The 6,271-nt window shown below is 35.8% G+C and overlaps 1 pseudogene across 2 annotated transcripts; it reads left to right on the forward strand.

Moving 5' to 3' along the window:
* Positions 1-3,389: 3,389 nt before the first annotated feature.
* Positions 3,390-6,039, forward strand: LOC103331608 (cell division cycle 20.1, cofactor of APC complex pseudogene; annotated as a pseudogene). 2 transcript variants are annotated; one of them, XR_016126583.1, is made up of 2 exons: positions 3,390-3,620; positions 3,722-6,039. The product of XR_016126583.1 is annotated as a cell division cycle 20.1, cofactor of APC complex pseudogene, transcript variant X1 (transcript). The 2 variants fall into 2 exon arrangements; XR_016126584.1 differs by having other exon boundaries at positions 3,391-3,620; positions 3,993-6,039.
* The last annotated feature ends 232 nt before the right edge of the window (positions 6,040-6,271 follow it).

Consider the following 6,271-nt stretch of genomic DNA (forward strand, 5'->3'; position numbering starts at 1 on the left):
GTTCCTCCTTGTCGAAAGAGAGGTGCAGAGCACGAGAGGAGAGAGGGTGAGGTGAGAGAGAGAGGTAGAGGGGGTGAGTGAGACAAGAGATAGAGAGAGCGATGATGACAACGATGACGCCGTAGAGGTAGCCATCGCCGTCGATTTGGTGAGGACAACAGGAGCAGTGAGATCGAGAGAGAGGCGGCGAGTATGAGTTAGGGTTGAAAGAGAGAGACGAATGAGAGTGAACGAGTTAAGTTAGGTTACTTTGTGAGGGTAATGATCCAGTGCAAGCAAACTCCGCATAAATTCTTCTTTAAGCCAATCAGACAATGACACATGGAAAATGCATATATAATTAAATATTATGCGGTTCGGTTCAGGTCCATTGGTTTAAAATTTTAGACCCGAAGCTGAACCAAGTCAACGGTTCGGTCAGTCTAATGTTGACTTTTTCGGTTTGGTCAAAAAACTTCCTTTTTCGGTTTGGTTTGGTTTGGTTTAGTTCGGTCGATTTATTCGGTTTATCGGTTTTTATGCCCACCCCTAGTTGACATACCTTTTATGTATTTGTATTTTTCATGTTTTCTATTAAAGTTGTTGTAATTCATGTATTTTATTTTAGTAGTAGTAATTCTTAATGACTTGTATTGGATTTCTTTATTTAATAAACAAAGCATTCAATAAAATATCTTTTTATTCAACATATTTCATACATCAAACAAAACATAAGTAAAATAATAATAATAACTACAAACTAGGCACAATAATAATAACAAACTACAACCAAACCATAATAAATAAAAAACAACACAACCAAACCATAACTAAATAAAACATAACCAAATCATCTATATTTCATCATTCATTTTCATTGTCTTTCACTGCCCATAGATGCTTCATCAAGTCAACTTGACGCCTTTCATGAATATATGAAGATTGCATATCTGTATATCGATCTATCATCTGGGTCATGAAACGACCATCCCTCACCAACGGTTCCGGCTCAAACGGTTCTCTATTTGGCCCCATGGGACTTTCATAAATCCGTGTCAAGGCCGTGTTCAAAATTTGAACCCAAATTTATATGAATTTTGAATTTTGAAATTCATCCGAAATTTGAACCCAAAAATCTTATCCGGAAATTTTATCTGATTATGAATAGTCTTGACACGTAGGAACCCGGAAATCTTATCTGAAAATATTATCCAAATTAATTATTGAGGTAAAAAAATTTGTGAAAAAACAAAAAAATGAATAGTAATGCCCTTAGCCATGGCAACGGGTGGAAACACAAAATACTATTTGCAATGGCAACCACTATTCACGTGAATAGTGCATGCCCTAGCTCCCCCCTTGCCATGGCTAAGGGCAAATGGGTGGAGTTACTCTTAGGGTTACGAATGTGAGTATTGCAAGAGAGGGGGAAAATAAACAAATGAAATGAATGAGAGTAAGTGGGAAATTGAGAAATTAAATAAAGAAATGAAAGAGGGATAGATAAGTGGGAGATGGAACGTTTTGTTTTTTTTTTACTTTTAATTTTATTTATTTAGCTTTTTACTTTTGTTTTTTAATTTCTAATAAACAAAAGGTTTTTAATTTTAATATATCATATATATAAAATACAGAGAATGAGAATGTGTGCAAGGAAGCTTAAGTCGGACTTTGGAATTCTTTTTATTTAATTTTTTTCATTATTGCGCTAATTTTGACATACATGGATTTAGAATTTCTTCATCCAAATGAAGTCCTACAAGAGGGTGTACATATAACACGTATCTAAAGTGGTGGAAATATAACTGGGAGGTTGAGTCATGTACATGATGGAAATTTTAAAAATAACATAATGGATTAAAAGTTACAAAAGGAACTAATACTATTTGCTCATTCAATATCTTAATATGTTAGTCTTGCTCTATACAATTGGAATACTATAATTGTCAAGCTCCAATGAATATATTTATATTATATGTGGTGTTTCATGTAATTAAAAGTTTAAATGAAGATAGTTTAAAATTTTAAAATACATACATACATAAAATACAAAATGGAATATGGAATAGTATGATACTTTCCTACATTTACCACATATGTAGTACGTTTTGATATAACAAGAACACATATGCATTTTTTTGTTATATTCAAACAAGCACATTTGCCAAAAATATATACTCTTAAAGTTATAAACTATTATGTTTCATATATTTTTTTGGCAAAGCCTATTTTAGTATATATGAATATTTGTATGTGACCTAAGAAATGAAACATATATAACACCTATACACTAAAAATAATGCAATTATCATAAGAAATTCAAAATTTTCTAGAAAACTTTGGAAAAATTGGATCATAATGGGTTTCGGAAAACTTCGAAATTTTTTTGAATCGGAATTGCGGAATTTTAGGCATTTATCGGAAATATCGGATTCGGCATTTTCGGATATCAAATTTATCGAAGTCGGATTTTTTTTGGAAATATTTGGACTGGAATCGGTCGGAATCGGATTTTCCAATCCAACTTACACCCTATTCATTTTCCAAATAAATAAAAATTTTGTTATGAGCCTCAATTTTAATCTGCGCATTATTTATTGCTTGGTTTTGAACAAAATGTTCTTGGTAAGTGCCCCATCCATGCTCACAATTTTTCCTATGTTTAACCAAATTTTTCCCCACTCCCCAAATATCGCTTGTATAAAAAATAAAAATAAAAACAAATGTGAAAAAGAAAAACACTTTAAAAACTGCTTAGACTAAGCTAAACACAAAAATCAATAATGAAGGAAACTCAACAAAAATATATAGAAAAAAACAAACAAGTTTAAATATTCAAGATTTTAAACAACAAAATCGAAGAAAAAATTATATACTATAACAAGATTTTGGTTGAAACCTTCATGTGCGACTAATTGATTCTCTTTGTGGGGGCTAATTGTTTTTTATTTTAAAAATTAAATGTATTATACACATATTTTTCACATATTATTAAATATATATATTAAAATATTAAAATAAATTATATAATGGTCAAACTTTTCAGTTGTATCTTTTCAAAATTTTACCGAGTAAAACACCTACATATTTTATTCATACTTTTCCCTTTACATATTTTACTAATTAATTGCCTAATTTTTCCTTAAATATCAGACAAATGTATTTATTTATTTATTAATTGCCCATGTGTACTAATTTTTAACAAATCAAACATAATGAGCAGGAAGTTAAAATGGGCCGTTTGGGCTTTCGCTCAACATTTTTATTCGATCTTCGACGCCAATTCGACGCGTATTCGACGCTAACTCTACGCGTATTCTACACTAATTCAACGCTAATTCAACGCGTATTTGACGCGTATTCGACGCGTATTCGACGAAATATATACGATCGTCGTCACCGCGAAACTTAGGACTCGATTTTGAAATCACATCCAACCCAATCCGCTCTCTGATCTTAACAAAAATTAGAAACTCTACCATTTACGCTCAGTGGCCGTCGACTTCGTTATTCTCTTGATTAGCGCTTCAATTCTCTTGCGTTCTCTGAATTCGTTTTGGGCGTTCTCTGGGTTTGATTCGGTTTTCGGCCGGCTTCCATCTTTGGCTTCAACGGCTGTCGGAAACCCTAATTTTCCAACGGTCAGAGATTAAAACCCACTATTCAATTTCCGTTCTTTTTGCGTATTCTTATATAATTTACTTTTGGGTTTATTGAATTGAACCTAACGATTTGTTTGCAGGCTTTGATTTTGTGCACCCGTTAACCTACTTGCTGGGTTTTTCATATTCTCTCTGGTTCTTTTTTGTTTGGGTTTTGCATACTGAGTGATCCATTTGCAGGAGTTCTTATTTTTTGCTTATTGTTTTGTTGGATATTTGCAGGATTTTTGATCTTTAGTCTCTCTCTCTGTCTGCTTTTTTGTTATTGTTTTTATTTTTCACATATATATATATATAGTCTTGTGGCATCTTAACATAACAATGAGGTCTTCATATACCTTGGGGTCACAGTCTAGGTGCCCTCTTGAAGAACGGCTTCTTCAGAAAAAGAATTCTCGGGAAAATTTGGACAGGTTCATACCAAATAGGTCTGCAATGGATTTTGATTTTGCTCATTACATGCTTACTCAAGGTAGGAAAGGTAAGGAAAACCCATCTAGATATGGAAGAGACTATAGGAAGCAGTTGGCAGAGGCTATGAACATGAATCGCACTAGAATCCTCGCTTTCAAGAACAAGCCTCCTGCCCCTGTAGAGCTTTTCCCGAGCTACTTCTCTTCTTTGCCACAGGATAAACCGGCAAACCCTAAGCCACACAGACACATTCCTCAAACTTCAGAGAGAACACTGGATGCTCCTGACCTTATTGATGATTACTACCTGAATTTGTTGGATTGGGGAAGCTCCAATGTTATCGCAATAGCTCTTGCAAACTCAGTTTATTTGTGGGATGCTACTGATTGTTCTACTTCGGAACTGGCCAGATTTGATGTTGAAAGGGGACCTGTTACCAGTGTCAGTTGGGCTCTTGATGGACGCCACATTGCCATTGGACTGGACAATTCCGAAGTACAGCTATGGGATTCAACTGCAAAGCAGTATCTGAGAACCTTGAGAGGCTGTCACAGATCACGGGTAGGCTCACTAGCATGGAACAATCACATTCTTACAACTGGAGGAATGGATGGCCGCATTGTAAACAATGATGTAAGAATTGGATCGCACATTGTGGAGACATACAGAGGACATGAACGAGAGGTTTGTGGGCTTAAGTGGTCGGCCTCAGGCCAGCAATTAGCAAGTGGAGGAAATGATAACCTGCTCCATATATGGGACAACAGATCAGTGGCACCAACACAGTGGCTTCACAGGCTTGAAGACCATACAGCTGCTGTAAAAGCCCTTGCTTGGTGTCCTTTCCAGAGAAATTTGCTAGCTTCTGGTGGAGGTGGGAATGATCGGTGCATAAAGTTCTGGAACACTCAGACAGGTGCTTGCCTGAACTCAGTTGACACTGGCTCTCAGGTTTGTGCTTTGCTGTGGAATATGAATGAACGAGAACTGCTTAGCTCACATGGGTTTACTCAGAATCAGCTTACTCTTTGGAAATACCCATCAATGGTTAGAATTGCAGAACTCACGGGTCATACGTCTAGAGTCCTTCATATGGCTCAGAGCCCAAATGGTTGCACAGTAGCATCAGCAGGTGGTGAAACACTGAAATTATGGAATGTTTTTGGGGACCCTGAGGAGGTTAAACCAGCTCCACGACTTCCCAAAGAGCCTTTTGCCCAAGTGAGTCGTATCCGCTGAACAAGAACATGAGAACTTACATCAGATGGAGATTTATGAACCAAAAACTACAATAAAGTGTGGGATGCAGAACTGGAACTTTGATCAGTACTATTCTTTTTAGCGCAAGTTGAAATGAAATGAAAAGCTTCAGCAAAAGTCTCAAACAGTTGCAGTGCTTACACGAACAGTGATCTTAGGCCATATTCTTTCTCAATTCCCCTATAGGAAGAGTGGTGGGAAATAGGAAATCTTTGTACTATTTAGTTAGTAATGGATTTCAAGAAATCCTTGAAATCATAGACATCAATAAAGCTAGAACTGATCTCTTTTCCCAGCAAAAAAGAATTCCAATTTTGGAATCACACCCCTGCCCTGATATATGCTTGTGGTTGTCTTGTTGATCACTCCGATTAGACGACACCAGTATGCCACAGAGGCCACCGAAACCGAAGGGGGAACTTTGTTTTTGAAGATTCAAGTAATGTGGAGCTGTTGGTGCTGCAGGCCGCTTAATTAGTACTGGCATTTGCCTAGATTCTATTATGTCTCATTTTGTTGACCTGTAGCATGCTGTATTAAACTAGCTTCCTAGCAGCAATGACATTGTTAATGTTCTTCCTTAACACTTCTGCTGCTTTCAATTTTCCATAAGGTCCAAGTGTGTTCCCTGAATACAATTATCATGTTTGTAATTTTGGAGATCCAATTAAAGCTTTATCTTTTGTTTGCCAAATAAAAAAGTTTTTATGAGATTCAGTTTTAATCCGTGCATGGTCCATTGCTTGGTTTTGATTTGACCAAGATGTTTTTGCGCTCATGATCTCAACTTGGATTTATTAAGACAAGGAATGATCATATAATCCTCAATTTTCACACCCCAATCGAATTAAGGAACATAAGCAACAAAAATATCCTTTTTCTAAAAATCTGATGAATGAATTTGGCTCTCTTAAATCATAATAAATCAATTCGCAACCGGAAATCATACATGGATT

The sequence above is a fragment of the Prunus mume genome, linkage group LG5, assembly GCF_029339155.1.
Source record: "Prunus mume cultivar Tortuosa linkage group LG5, ASM2933915v1, whole genome shotgun sequence".
Taxonomy (NCBI): domain Eukaryota; kingdom Viridiplantae; phylum Streptophyta; class Magnoliopsida; order Rosales; family Rosaceae; genus Prunus; species Prunus mume.